This window comes from Falco naumanni, chromosome 2, assembly GCF_017639655.2.
Source record: "Falco naumanni isolate bFalNau1 chromosome 2, bFalNau1.pat, whole genome shotgun sequence".
Taxonomy (NCBI): domain Eukaryota; kingdom Metazoa; phylum Chordata; class Aves; order Falconiformes; family Falconidae; genus Falco; species Falco naumanni.
The window spans coordinates 50,326,636-50,342,616 of NC_054055.1; positions in this window are offsets into that span (position 1 = coordinate 50,326,636).

Sequence of the window (15,981 nt, forward strand, 5' to 3'; positions counted from 1 at the left end):
CTCAGCATACTCTTTCTTAAATGTTTAGTCTAAGCAGTCAAAAGTGAGCTCTTAGAGATTAGGGACCACATCTTTTTGTGTATTATACTCCAAACCTTGTTATAGGCAAAAACCAAATTCACTTTAAATATAAAACCAGTAATTTTTTCTTAGTGCAATTGAAATATTAAAATTCTAAACAAAGAATTAGTATTTGTCTGTCCTGGTTTCAGCTGAGGTAGAGTTAATTTTTTCTTAGTAGCTGGTGCAGTGCTGTGTTTTGGATTTGATGTGAGAACAATATTGATTGCACGCTGATGGGTTTGGTTGTTGCTGGGTGATGTTTATACTCAGTCAAGGACTCTTCAGTTTCTCAGGCCCTGCCAGTGAGAGGGCTGGAGGGACACAGGACATTAGGAGGGGACACAGCCAGGACAGCTGACTTGAACTAGCCAAAGGGTTATTCTACACCATATGACATTGTGCTGATTATATAAAGCTGGGGGAAGAAGAAGGAAGAGGGAGATGTTTGGATTGATGGTGTTTTGTCTTCCCAAGTAGCCATTACATGTGCTGGAGCCCAGCTTTCCTGGAGATGTCTGAACACCTGCCTGCCCATGGGAAGTAGTGAATTAATCCTTTGTTTTGCTTTGCTTGTGAGTGCGGCTTTTGCTTTATCCATTAAACTGCCTTTATCTCAACCCATGATTTTTCTCACTTTTACTCTTCTGATCCTCTCTCCCATCCTACTGTGGTGGGAATGAGTGAGTCGGTGTGTGGTGCTTAGTCACCAGCCAAGGTTAAACCATGACATCAGCCATACCTATTCGTGCAAGTAAAAAATATTTTAAAATGTTAATTAATATCTACTCCTATTTCTGGTGTTACGCTGATCCTTCTGCTGCCCCAGCTTCAGTCTGAGGAGTACCATGAGCCATCTACATGCTAAGTTCTTTACCAAAAGGCATATGATATTGATGGTTTCATTCTTTTCATTCTAGGATCTGTATAGGTTCATTTTGCTTGCTTGTGAACTTAGTCTACACCTTGTTCTGTATTCATTGGTCTGCAAATCCATGTTACATTCCATTCTTCTATACACGGTATATTCTACATATATTAGATTCTGGTTCTTTGTTACCCTCAAATTTGTTTTGCCTAGCTGCTAGGTCTGCACTTTTCTGACTATTGGTGTGTTATTTACAGTCTCAGGGCTTCCACTGTCAGCTTGTGCCTTTACTTTTATCACGCAATATCTGTGCAGCTCTCCACTGCAGAAAGTCCTCAGTGTTGTGGGAACACTATTTTTCCAGTTTTCAAGGCTCTTGCTATAATCCATCCCATGCTTTTATTTCTCTAGCCTACATCATTAAATTAGTCTCACAGATTTTACTCTATATTAAATAACTACTTGTTACTAGTATGTCTATAAAAATTAGATATATGATACAAAGATAAGCAAAACAAATTATGCAGAGACACTTTGTCTTTAGAAAAAATCCTGTTGCTGCTAAACAATGTGAAACAAAGTTCCAGACAGCTAAGCCAAAGTCAGACAAAACATCATTGACAAACTTCAGTTCTGAGGCCTTACAAAGTTAGCACAGAACTAATGGCAATGCTTTATTTACTTGGCTATAAGACTACAGTCCCCTCTTTGGGTAGTCCACAAAGGACGTGCTAACACTTCTGATGGGGATGTTACAAACCATTCTATGACTCAGAGTTCCTAACCAGGATTGGGCAAAGCATGTTCTTGGGGGAATTTGCTCTTTCCTACCTGATCTTGCCTTTCCTTGACCTACAAACATCTGAGGATAGTCTGGAGTCTGTGATTGTGACATATAACCATTGCTTGAATAGATGAGTGCTTGACTTCTGTACACAGTAGAATACATGAAATCCACAAGACTATTGTGATCGTTAAGATCAGTAAAGTCATGTAAAGTCATCTTTAAAGACCAAGTAAAGTCAACTTCAAAATTCCTGTGCATGAAAAAGAGATCATCCCACACATGCTATGATGAGGAAACTTATTTGTCCCTTTGTTAATACCTGAGTCTAAGAATTTATCCATGCCAACCTATTGTTCAAGCTTAGCGATTAGCACCAAGCAAGGTTCTGCTGGCAGGCTCTGTATCTCAACTGCCAGTACCTGCATACTGAGTAAAACAGTAAGCTGCTGTGGTTCTTCACAATAGCCTGTCCCACCAAAAGATACTTTCTACGGTTTCAGTTTCTTCAGCCACTGAGGCCAGTTACTCTTGGGTGGAATTGATGGTTAATTCCATTTCACTAAACAGTGCAACAGCTTTTTGAATTTGTTTCTTATCTTGGAATCTACTCCGCACTGGCTTCCCCAATACTATTTCCCAGCACTATTTCCCATACACTATTGCATTCCAAAATTGGGGTTTAGAAAACTATTATATAAGCAACCCAACTGGAAGCTGTTCAGATAACTACTTTGCTGTTTGATTAGCCTTGTTGCAGAACAGTGCACATTGTATTTTGGCTGCATGTGTCAAAGGTGGGGAGATTGTCCCTTGTAGGCTGCATCAATCACCAAGCTTGCATGACCACTGCATACCCTGTGAAGGTCTTCAGTTTCTGTCCCTTCTTCTTGTGTGTCTCCCATTAAATGCAGATTGGAAGCTAAATGGCTGTACTGCATTCAGGAATCCTGAGGCACATACCTGTGTTAACCTGTTTTTTTTACACTGACTGGACCAAGTCACATGCTGGTCTCAAGCTCCATCCATTCTTCCTTTTTTTCTTAAACATCTTCATCAGAAGACTGCTGAATCCTATACACTTATGTATAAAATTTTAAGAAAATTAAATAGCCCCTACAGAGATGCTAACTCATGCACATCTGGAGAAGTAAAGATTTTTTTTGTTTGTTTTATTTGGTGCTCATTAATTGTGATCAACATTCATGTCCCACATCTGTTTCTGTGCATTTCACTTTCTATCAGCTGAGAATTTTTACTTTGGATATTTTCACAACACTATATTGCTAGTTCCTTTGCCTCATTTGACTGTGGACAGGGATTAATGAATTATCTGCATATGAAATTACATGAACTTGTTTGACTTCTGGTATTTTGCACGTGAACATGTATCTAAGGCATTGTGAAGTCCCTGGGTAACTCAAGGAAAGCTGAGTCCCTGTCCTTTGAATGTAAAGACAAATTTGTACTAACAAGTCCTAGAAATATGTCAAAGAAAAAATTGCATTTTTTTTTTTTTCTGCCCACATTGCCTTAGACGCTATTTCTTTCAGAATCTTTGGCATTTTTGCTACAACCATATTTACTCATTGCTAGGCAAAATTGTCATGGGAAACAATAATCACATTCAGGCAGTTTTGTATAGCAAATGGATAGCTACTTTGACAGAATAAAGTTTGACACTAACTGAACTCCAGCCTCCAGGGCATGTTGTCTGTATCAATGTATTTCACAGATCTAGGATCTAAGACATTAAATAACTTGAGTATTTTAATAATTTCCTCAGAATGGTTTAATTCTACACTGTATCTTTTTCAGTAACCTAGTTCAAAGGTGCCATAAAACCCCAGACTTAACATAGCAATCGTCTAACAGTGTGAACAGTCTCTTAGATTTATGTGGGAGTACACTAGTGCCTAAAATTGTCTGTATATTTGAATGGATATTTGGTTTAGACCTGTGTAAATAATGTCATAGATTTTTTTCAATTCTATGACATTAAATAAAGAAGGTTCAGTCCTAACTAACAACAGAAAGAAACCAGAATAGGATATAGCTGAAATAAAGGTCTGTGAAAACTAAGTGCTTCTGAAAAAAAAAGAAAAAGAAAAAAAAAAAAACAACAAAAAAAACCAACCAAAACAACAAAAAACAGTAAAGGACAATGTTATAAAGCTGGAAATACATTGAAAATTGGAATAACTGTTGTGGTAACATATTGATCACATTTCAGCCATTAGTGACCAAGCACTAATTGTTGGGATATGGTGGAACCAGCCCTTTGGCGGATTAACTCTCCAGACAAAATCTTTTAAGTAGAAGAGTAGATATCATTTCTTGGCAGAAATGTAGGATAGATATGATATCAAAATGTTTTTTTTGGGAAGCTTTGTCATCAAGGAAAAAGGACAAAGTACTCAGAAGCTAAACAGATGTTTCAGGAACTCCTAAGAGTTTCCCAATGTTACAGACAGAACAAAATTTTTCTGCCCCAAGAACCAAAAGCTGGGGATAGGGTACTGCTATTCAGAAAAGGATGAGCTGATGTGAACCACTATGAAAATAAATGAGGAAAAGACAAGAACAATGGTCTCTAATAAAGGACACATTCCTCTTTCCCTTATCTAAATGCAGAGGCAGTGGTTGGAGAGTGTTTCCAGGGCACTGGAATAGGCAAAGGTTTCAGCTGCATAGTGCTTTAGCTGCTTCCATCCATCCATTGCCCTAAGCAATAATCTGTTCTGCCTATGCTCAGATGCAGCTGTGAGGTGAGTTTTCTGACAATTCTTTTGCAGACTAACATTGAAATCAGTGGATTTATAGCAATTCATATTATTTTAGGATCTATGGACCTGCATATATTCTTATTCTTGAAATGCAGAATGACAGCTGAAAATGCTGTTGTGCTGTCTCCAGTAATATATGTGCAAGGGCATGTACTGAAACTGTGCTTCCATCGACACATTTTAACATTTGGTTTAAATTCTGTGTTTGCTCATAGTGTTCAGGAACACTGTTAGGAGTTACGGGCTAAAATTTTGGCAAGATCTCTATCTATCAAAAGCAAATATATATAATTAAAATATATAATTGCTTACACTTATACACAAACATTTTTATACATTTACTTTGTAACCACAAATTTTTGGGTGACACTGGTCATTCAAACTTGTCTTTAAAGAGCTCATGTATCATTTTGGAAGCATACACCCTTTAAGAAGTGACTATGGAAAACGATAAATACTGGGGTCACCTTATTCTTTTATCAAAGGCAAAAAAGCAAAGCTGACACTATTTTTAGAATCAGTTTGCAGGTACAAGGCACTTCTTTGTATTCACTGAAGGTAATTAACATATATATAAAATATATTAAAAATACTGATGTAGTAATTTTGTTTAGATTTCTACTATAGTCTCTGTGACTTGCAGAAATAGGTACTTTAATACTCCTCTACATACATATTTTTGAAACAGCTAACACTATCAAAACTGAGATGCAATAAGTTATCTAAGGCATCAAGAAAAATTTCATATAGTTTTCTTCTTTTTAAGGTGAAAATGTCCAAGAATTGACTATTTTTATGACCTGTGACCTGAAAATCTCTCTCCTCTCTTTCTAAAAGACTTAGTAGAAGCTGAACAAAATTCAAGGGGAAGAACATAAGAGACTTAACCTTTATGATCCTATAAAAGGCTGAATCACTAAAACAGTTAAAGAATAATTACTGTCTCACTAAAAGTCAGAAGGAAGATTTTCTAAGGAGCAAGTCGCCTTAGCAACTCTCTCACAAAGCATCTGAGGTCAGTTTGAATTACTGTGACAGCTAGATATGCTGTTATTTTAGAATGGTGTCAGCAGCTCTGTAACTCAAGTTCTTAATTTCTTTGAGAAGCTGCTATTCTCAGGGGTTATTAATAACTTGACCATTTGAAATGGCATGAAAGATTTGGCATAAAAGTTTTCAGTACAGACTTTCTTGTTACATGAAAAAGTTCAAATTTGGTAAAATTTTTTCTTCAGCTGTATGGTAAAATGAAGAAACAGGCATTAATTTCTGATACTTTTCAAAAGCGCTAACAAATAACTTTCTTTTTGTTGGACAGCAGTGGGGGGGTTTGCGACTTCTTGAAGGTATGCATCCATCCTGATACTCAGAAGCACTTGTAAATGATGATTCAACTATATTGATTTTTTGGGTGGAAGAGAATTTTAAAAGCCTCTGAAAGTTATTTGATACCATTAATACTCATCCATATGCTTTTGATTTCTTTTTTTATCAAACATAGGTAAATATATTTTAATAGTTATGACAAAGAAGACAATCAAGAAATGGGTGGAGCTATTCCAATAGGTCTGGAATATATAAATATTTAACACAGGTGCAACTTAGAATGATAACAATTAAACATATAAGCTTCTGAAGCTTACAGAAGTAGGTTTTGATCACAGCCTAATAGAAGGAGTCATGAAATTGTTGTATAAACTGAATTGTTTCACATTATAATTCTATATGGAATTATAATTCTATACGGAACTAAACTGTATCTAAATTAATATTATGAATTTAGGTAAAGACATATTCCTCAAGAAACTGACTTCTTTTAAATATACTAAATTCATTTGGTTTCCCAAATGCTGTTTGAAATCATATTCATAATCAGTTCCACACATTCTCTCAAAGGTCTTTGGTTACTCTAGGTAAAATAGATCTGCTTTCCCAGTATGGAGTTTTATATATGCAATATTTTGTTAAAAACAACAGTGCAAACTGATGTGAAAAGAAAACCAAACAATGATCAGGTAGAAATAATACTGCCTATCCTTTTTTTCAAGGAGCAACCACATTCTCACACAATTTTAATGGTTTTTCTGACCTTACAACTTTGCTTTCACATAATTGTGAAATCAGAGCTGGTTTCCAAAGAACCATTTAAATGTCTGTTGTGGTTTAATCTTGGCTGGCAACCAAGCACCATGCAGCCACTTGCTCACTCCCCCTCACCCAGAGAGATGGGGAGGAGAATTTGAAAGGAATGTAAAAAAACTTGAGGGTTGAGTTAAGAACAATTTAATAGGTAAAGCAAAAGCTGTGCATGCAAGCAAAACAAAGCAAGGAATTCATTCACCACTTCCCATGGGCAGGCAGGTGTTCAGCCATCCTCAGCAAAGCAAGGCTCCATCATGTGTAATGGTTACTTGGGAAGACAAACACCATAATGCCAAATGTCCCTCCTTTCCTTCTTCTTTCCCCATCTTATACGTACTCAGCATGATGCCGTATGGTATGGAATACCTCTTTGGCTATTTCAGGTCACCTGTCCTGGCTGTGTCCCCTCCCAATTCCCCGTGCCCCTCCAGCCCTCTCACTGGCAGGGCCCAAAAATTCCAATAGTCCTTGACTGAGTATAAACATCACCCAGCACCAACTAAAACCATCAGTGTGCTATCAACATTGTTCTCACATCATAGCCAAAACACAGCACTGTACTAGCTACTAAGAAGAAAACTAAATCTATACCAGCTGAAACCAGGGCAATGTTTTAGAAAGAAGTCCAATATACAAACATTAATATTCTTTGCTTTGCTTTTTTTTCAAATGGTTATGAGTCATGTGGTGGTTTTAAATGTTAAATAACTATTTTGTATCTAAATGTCTGGGAAAAGATTAATTTACTTCACAACCATAGTGTGCCCAAGAGTTTAAACGGCTGCTCTAATACAAATAGCGTTTCAGCTTATACACATTCTGCTTTTATCTCCACAGGATTTACATTAAAATTCTGGAAAATTAGTGAATTGCTCATTACATCTTTGCGTATAAGACAGAATAATGTTAAAAAAATCTTTATACTATAGTTGTGGGTTTTTTTTTAATTCAGTGACTTGGTAAAGCTATTGAATTTATTTTATTGTAATACAAACTTGTTCCCATTACTTTAATTTATAAATCAGTTCATAGTGTAAGCTGCATCTCATTCAGTGTTAGATATCTGATAGTTGTGAGATATTTGCAGCTGACCTAATATAACTAAATTCACTTTTTAACCCATGCAATGAAATAAGAGCTTTAAGAATAAAGTTCATCTAGATGAATTTCTACGTGTAAATTTGACATGTCTAGAGTTAGATAGAGTTCTTTGTTCTCTAAAAGTCCACACTGTATTATCACACCTTGAGAAAAAAAATAAAAATAAAACAAACTATCATGGCCTTGGTTAAGGATGAAAGATACTTTCATTATTCCTTTTGCTTGTGCCAGTAGAGAGTTTGGTGTTCCTACAGTCATGGGAAGGATGACTTCAGTACTCTATACTCTTCCTGTAGAACTGTAAATAACAGTTTCAAAAGAGAATTTGTAAAAACTAACCATGAATAATCCAAATTTCTATGTAATTTAAGCTCCTCAATTTATCTAGGATTCAGTCGTTACAAATTTTGTAGAAATTTGGAGAAAAGGGCTTAATGAGACTTATGTGATTTAGGAGTAATTGAAACTAAAATATCCTGTATCAAGTTTATGTATGTATACATAATGTGTATATATATAAAATTATAAATATACACACAAATATACAGGAGCCTACAGATAAGACTCTCAAAATGGTTGCTTTAATGAAAAAAAAGTGGTGAAGTAGACTGAAAATGGAAAGAACCATAAAATCATAGAAGAAAAGTAATTTGAAAGGGACCTCCAAAGGTCACCTAGTCACACCTCTTGCTCAAATCAGGAACAACTTCAATATTAGTTCAGGTTGTTTATGGCCTTATCTATGTGAATTTTAAACATCTTCAAAGACAGAAAATCTGTAAGCTCTTGTCATAAACTATTCCAGTGCTTAACCTCTTATTGTGAAGAATGTCTGTATCCAGTAGGAATTTCCATTCTTGCAGCCTCAGTTTTTTTGCTTCTTGTCCTTTTGCTGTGCATATATGATGTGTCTGATTCCATTAGATCTATAGCACCTCAAGTCATGGTACAATAACGTGAGATAGAATAATGTGAGAAGGCCCCAGCCACCTTCTCTTCTTCAGCCTGGACAAGTCCAGCTCTCTCAGCCTCTCTTTGTACATCTTACACCTCAGATCCCTGACGACCTTGGTGCCCCTCAGCTGGGCCCTCTTCCATTCAGTGACATCTTCCTTGTACTGGGGAGTCCAAAACTGGACACAGTATTCCAAAGGTGATCTCACAAGTGTCTAGAGCAGAACGATAATTTCCTTGATCTGCTGGATATACTCTGGCTCAGGCAGCTCAATTAGTCTTCTTGTTGCCAGCGTACACTGCTAGGTCATGTTCAACTTGTTCTGCATAAGGACTCCCAGATCCTTTTCCATAAATAAACTTTCTATTCAATCAGTTCTGAGCTTATACTGAGGCATGAGGTTATTTTGACTCAGGAAGGACTTTGCATTTTTTGTTGCGTAACCTAATGATGTGTCTGTTGGCCTATTCCTACAATGTGCTGAAGTCTCTCTGAATGGCAACCCAGCTCCCCAGCATACATTCATCTCCCCTGATTTAATATCACCCACAGAATTGCTGCTCATGCATTCCATGTCATTGTCCAGGTGACTCATGAAATTACTGTCCTTCACATAAACAGGAAGAATGATATCTGGAACTCAAGAAATTGCTGGAAAATGTCATTTGCATTTTCTTCTTTGTTGTCTACAAAATGGTGAATATAAAGTTTCAAAATTATGGGAGAAAACTGATCTCAACTTCTCTCTTTTGAAAAAATACTGAGAAGAAGACAGAACTAAATGGTAGTAATCTGAATTTATTTCTGAAGCAGAAGATTACTGCTAGTTTTATAAACAAAGTGTTTTTTTAGAATGACTGAACATTGCTACGCCTTCAGGTTTTGAAGACAGAAAAGAATAAACCACTTTTACAAAGAACGAAGATTAAAAAATAAGCAAATTAGTTTAAAGTCAGTTTAGCATATTTCATCATGAAACTTCTATTTACAATTTCATTCATTCTGTTTCTGTACTGGATATACAATAAGTTATCTTCATTTGAAAGCTGAATCATTTCATAAAAGTACGTTGTCTAGCAGTTTTGATGATAAACATACAGAACAAAAAGAAGCAATGAATGCAATGGTCTGTGCCTGACAAGTCAGTTCCTCTCCCTGTATTTTTATAAACTGATTTGAATACAGATTTTTTCCTAAAGTTTTACGAAAATGTCATTTCTGAAAAGCATAGTTTGCTTTGGTTTATTTTGCTGTTTGCTGTGTTTAGTGACTTACACTTCCATCAGAAAAACTTGCTTGCCAACATTCAGCCTGAATGCTTTTGATTTGTAAATGCTAACCTCCAGCATAATGAATAGGAACTTCATATGTTGTATGAATATACCACTTGAAGGAATCTCCCACATTACCCTAGTGTATTTTTTTTCACTTCTGATATAAGTTCATTCCCATATCTTTTCCTTCTCTTCTTATATTAGTGTCATCTCACTTTTTCTTCAGTGTCAGCTTCCCTCTTTCCTACTGATCTTTCTCTATGTATCTAGAAAGAATTGCTTAGCCTTCTTAAGAGGATATCTATACCTTTTATTCCTCACCTTTCCCCCCTCTGGGAATTTTCTATTCTGTTTTTTCTTCCAAGAGAAGGACTTCAGTCATCCTTTATTCTCTCCTTGTCTTTGTTCACCTCTACTTCTTGAAGACTTTGTGGTATTAAGGTGGGAAAGGACATGCCCTCAACTTCATTGAGCTTTTCAACGTATAATTAATAGGTAGCATTCTGCCTTTCTCCAGGATTCTCCAGCTTTAACTAAAATATATATATATGGTTTAGCTTTAAATGGTTAACTATAGCTTTGATTAACTATAGCTTTTATAGTTCTTTGATTTTTCTTTCAGTTAGAGTACTTGCCATGGGATTAGTATATGACATGACGAATTCATTTGCACTGAAAATGCTAAAGATTATTTGATTGAATCCTGATTTAAGAAATCTCAGCAGTCTCTCAAAATGATTAAACCCAAAAATATGACATTAAATATGTAAATGAATAGGAAATTATAATTTTCACTTAATTCCTAATTTAGCTTTTATGTAGAATTTAATATGAGGGCTTCCTCCCTAAATTAGCTTATTTTAAAATGAGAATATGATCATTTATGTTACCTATCTTGTCTCCTAGAGTATTTCTATAGTTAATTTAGGTGAAGATACATGCAAAGCGTTTTTTATTGTGGTCAAAATGGGAATAAAAAAAGATGGGGCTCTTTTTCCCCCTCTGGGATGGATCCAGAAGACCCAATTCTTTACAAACCAGTTTTAAATGCACAGAGAGTGCCTCCGATGAACCCAAATTGTAAAGGATTCATAAATCTCTATCTTAGGTTTAGAAGAGGTTAATTTTGCACTATATAGGTCTATATAACATTGTTGGTTTGGTTTTTTTTTAATATCCTCTCTTGTCACCATAAAAGTATCTAACTATTAATAACAATGTGTCAACAATGGTGGGTTTACTCCTTTTTAAAGAAAAGATCAAAGCAGAAAACACTAGAAGGAACTAAAAGGAGGGTAAAATATAGCAATAAATTGCAATTTCCAAGATTAAAGTAGATCAAGTAAAATGGATTTGGACCATGGCAATATTGCATTGGTTTTAAAAGAATCAGAAAGCATCAGGAATAACAACTAAGAGCTCTGGAGTAGAGGAAGTGGGTGTCTGCAGTTCAGAAGTTCTGAGTTCTGCCATGAGTCCATAAGAAGGAGCAGCAGCAGAACTCGAGAACTTTGCTGAAATCTGAGTTTACAAAAAACATTTTGTTTTGAATCATAAATTCTGTGATATATTTATTTTGCAGATTTGCAACAAACATAGAAACATTTAATCCAGCTGGAAGTGAGTTTGTTGGGCATTTATTAGCAAGCCTTAAGTTTACCATTCTAGAAATGTGGGTGGAATTTCATTCAGTTCTTACGGGGGAAAAGGTATCATCCAATTTAGGTTTTAAAAGAAAGAATATACAAATCTACAATGAAGTTATCTACATTTGAGCTGATTATCTAGAATCTGTTTATAGTAAGTGAAGTAAGGTGAAATTAATCTCATTTTAAAATAGATGCTGTTGTGAGTTAACCCCAGTAGGCAGCTAAGGCCCACACAACCATTCACTCCTCCGCAGCAGGATGGTGGAAAGAATCGGAAGAGTAAAAGTGAGAAAACTCGTGGGTTGACATAAAGACAGTTTAATAGGGAAAGCAAAAGCTGCACACACAAGCAAAGCAAAATAAGGAATTAATTTACTACTTCCCATCGGCAGGCAGGTGTTCAGCCATTTCCAGGAAATGCAATGGCTTCTTTGAAGTTGAATACCATAACTCTAAACATCCCCCCTTCCTCCTTCTTCCCCCAGCAGTTATTGCTAAGTATGACATCAGAGGGTATGGCATGGAACATCCCTTTGGTCAACTGGGGTCAGCTGTCCCAGCTGTGTCCCCTCCCAACTTCTTGTGCACCCCCAGCCTGCTCACTGGTGAGGTGCGTTGAGAAATAGCAAATGCCTTGATGCTGTGTAAGCGATGCTCAGCAATAGGTAAAACATGAGCGTGTTATCAACAGTGGTTTTTTTACAAATAAAAAATATAGCACCATATAAGCTGCTTTGAAGAAAATTAACTGTATCTGTTGTGGTTTAACCCCGGCTGGTAATTAAGTACCATGCAGCCACTCACTCACTCCCCCGTCACCCAGAGGGATGGGGAGAGCTGCAAAGGAATGTAAAACTGGAGGGTTGAGGTAAGAACAATTAAATAATTTAAACAGAATAAAAAGGAAAGAACAATAATAACAACAATGATGACAATAAGAGTTATAATGAAAAGGGGAAGGGAAAGAATAACATCCAGTGGGAAAGGGAGAAAGTAACACATGGTGCACAATGCAACTGCTCACCACTCGCTTATTGATGTCCAACTAGTCCCTGAGCAACGACCTGCCCACCCCGGCCAATTCAGCAGGTTTATATGCCATGCATGACACTCCATGGTATGGAATACCTCTTTGGCTGGTTCAGGTCAGCTGACCTGGCTGTGTCCCCTTCCCGTTCTTTTTGCCCCTCCAGCCTTTTCACTAGCAAGGCCTGTGAAACTGAAAAGTCTCACATCAAAGCCAAAACACAGCACCGCACTAGCTCCTAAGAAGATAATTCACTCCACCTCAGCTGAAACCAGGACACTGTCCCATCCAAAACCAGTGCAGATAATTAAATTGCCAGATGATCTTTCCCTGAAAGTGTTTATTTCACTTCACTTACTACAAAGGAGTTTCCAGAGGTTCCCTCAGGTGTACACATAAACAGTATAGATTCTTAAAGTTGAATGAAATTATTTCCACCCATCATGTCTAGATATCAAGCGTCCTCAATAATCAATGCAGACAAGCAATTACATCCAAAATTCAATTATCTCTTTTTAAGATAGGTTTTTAAGACACATAGGATGAATTATACTCTGATGATATAAATTATTCTATTTGGACTGCAAAGAAGTGCTTTATATTATTTGCCCATCTTCCATGGGATTTAAGTTCGGTGATGAATCCTGATTTACATATTAAACACCAAAAAAGATATTAAAAATAGTATCAAAGACTTTCTGTCTTTTCTGAAATCTCCCAGAAAGAGAGCAAACTGGCCATTAGAAGAAGATGCATAAATATATGGAAATAAAAAAAAATCATCTGACATATCATTCCAAAATTATATCTCAAGAGTTTCTTAATTAACATAAACAATAAAAATAATTAGAAGACTTTTAAAGGAAAATTAATGCTATACTCTAAAATACCCCCTGGTCTGAAAGCTTGAGGGTCAGGGATGTCATTCTACTATTAATTAATACTGCTGGTCAGCCTCAGAATACAGCAGGATATTCAGAAAAGTCTACTTCCATACTGCAGCCCAGAAATAAAAGTGTGCCTCCAAAGTGTGCAACTAGTGTTTTTATATTCTAATTATAGTAGCTAGGGCCATTTCTTTAAATGCTGGATAATTAAACATTTATTGTAGAAACTTAAATATATTTAATAAAATAGATTAAATATTCGACATATTTTAATAAATTAGTTATTATTTATTATAATACATACGTATTACTAGTGTCATTGATAATAATAATAACAACTTTATTATTAAAAAATATTTTAATAGTAACAATAATAATAAAATTATTGCACAGCTACCACTACACTTTTAAGCATTCTGAAGCATTTCAAAATAATGACAACATTGTCAAGGGTCATCTCCTTCATTTCTCTAGGATCAGTATTTTGGATGCTTCAGGTAAAATTGTGGGTATGGGTTTGGATTTTTGTAAAATATTTTTGTATTTATTTATCTATTTTAATTAAAATAAAGGAGTAGAATTGCTCAGGCTTTCCCATTTTCAATTCTGCTGTATTTCATCTGTAGTCATGTGGAAGTAAAATTTCCTGTGCCTCTTATTCTTAAGTTGCAGGATAGATTTCATGATTTCCAGAAAAAAAAACCTGGTTTTGTAAAGGTGTTTTGAAACCTTGATATGAAGAGGTTTTGAAATGTTCATTATTAAAAACTTTAATTCAACTCCTAAAGTTAGAAATTAAATCCAAACTTCATGAAATTATTTCCCAGTGTATTGGGTCTGGCTGAGCCCCATAGTAGCCCTCACAGTGCTGTGCTTGTATTGGAAGCTGGAAAGGTGGTGATAATGCACCAGTGTTTGACTGCTGCTGAACTGTGCTCACACAGCACCAAGGCTGTCTCTCCAGCATTCCCCCTCCACCCCCCCACCTGGCAGGCTTGGGTTGAGCAAGATCTTGGGAGGGGACACAGCCAGGACAGCTGACCCAAAGTGACCAAAAGGATATTCCATACCATATGACATCTGCTTACATATAAAAGCTAAGAGAAAGGAGGAGGAAGGTGGAGGCATTGTTACTTACAATGTCTGTCTTCCAGAGCAAACACTATATGTGACATCTGCTTACATATAAAAGCTAAGAGAAAGGAGGAGGAAGGTGGAGGCATTGTTACTTACAATGTCTGTCTTCCAGAGCAAACACTATATGTACTGAAGCCCTGCCTCCCAGGAAGTGGCTGAACATCACCTACTGATGGGAAGTAGAGAATAACAACTTTTGTTTTCCTTTGCTTCTGTGTGCGTAAGCTTTGCTATTGCTTCATTAAACTGCCTTTATCTTGACCCGCAAGGTTTTTCCATTTTATTTTCTTCCCCCCTGTTCTTCTGAGGAGGGGAGTGATAGAGTGGCTAGATGAGTGGGCACCTGGTGTCCAGCCAAGTTCAACCCACCACACACGGAAAGTTTTAAAAATCTTTTAAAAAAACCATAAATCTCACAATGCCTGAAAACTGGAGTTTAAAACTCTGGGTCTTCCTTTTTTAGGTTCCCTGTGATTAGTATTGCTATATTCGTCTGGTGGTTGAACAATCAGATTACTCAATGTCCAAGCATTTCTGCTCTAGAAAAGAAAACAACACCATAGCATAAGACTGGACATAGCAGGTCAGCCCAAAGGTCTTAGAACCCTATTTCCAACAGTGAACAACACCAGAGATAGAAGCATATAGGAACAGAGTGCAAAGATCCGGTGAGTACTTTGTGACACTTCTTACAGTTTCCCAGTCTCTAACAATTTGCATCTCAGGAATTTGTCAATAAAAACTTTCTAAGCTTTTAGTATCTCTTGATAGATTTCTTTTGCTCAGACTTGTCCAATCATCTCTTGAATGTCCATTAAGCCTTTTAAACTCATGAAGATGCTGTGACAAGAAGTTATGCAATTGAAGTATGCATTTTATAAAGAGCCACCTCCTTATGTTTATTCTATACTTACCATCTGCTAGCTTCATTCAGTGTTTCCTAATTTGTATTTTGGGAGAGACAGTAAACAACTGTCTTCCTCATGCCATTCTCAGTTTCAAAGATGTCCATTTTTTTTAATTTCAACATTCATCTCTCAGTTAATTTTTGCCATGACCCTTGGTCATACTTTCTGCTCTGCTATGTGCCTTTTCCAAACCTTATATGTATTTTTCAGCTACACAAAGAGGGGAAAGAGAGCAGGTCTGCTCACAGTAATCAGAATATGGCTAATGACAAATATGTTTTCCAAGTCCTTTCCTTATCGTTTCTATTATTCCATATGGCATTTTTGACTGCTTTTTCACACAGATCCTTCAGATTTTTCATTCCAGGAACAAGCATTCTCACTAGTGTTGCACATAAAAGTA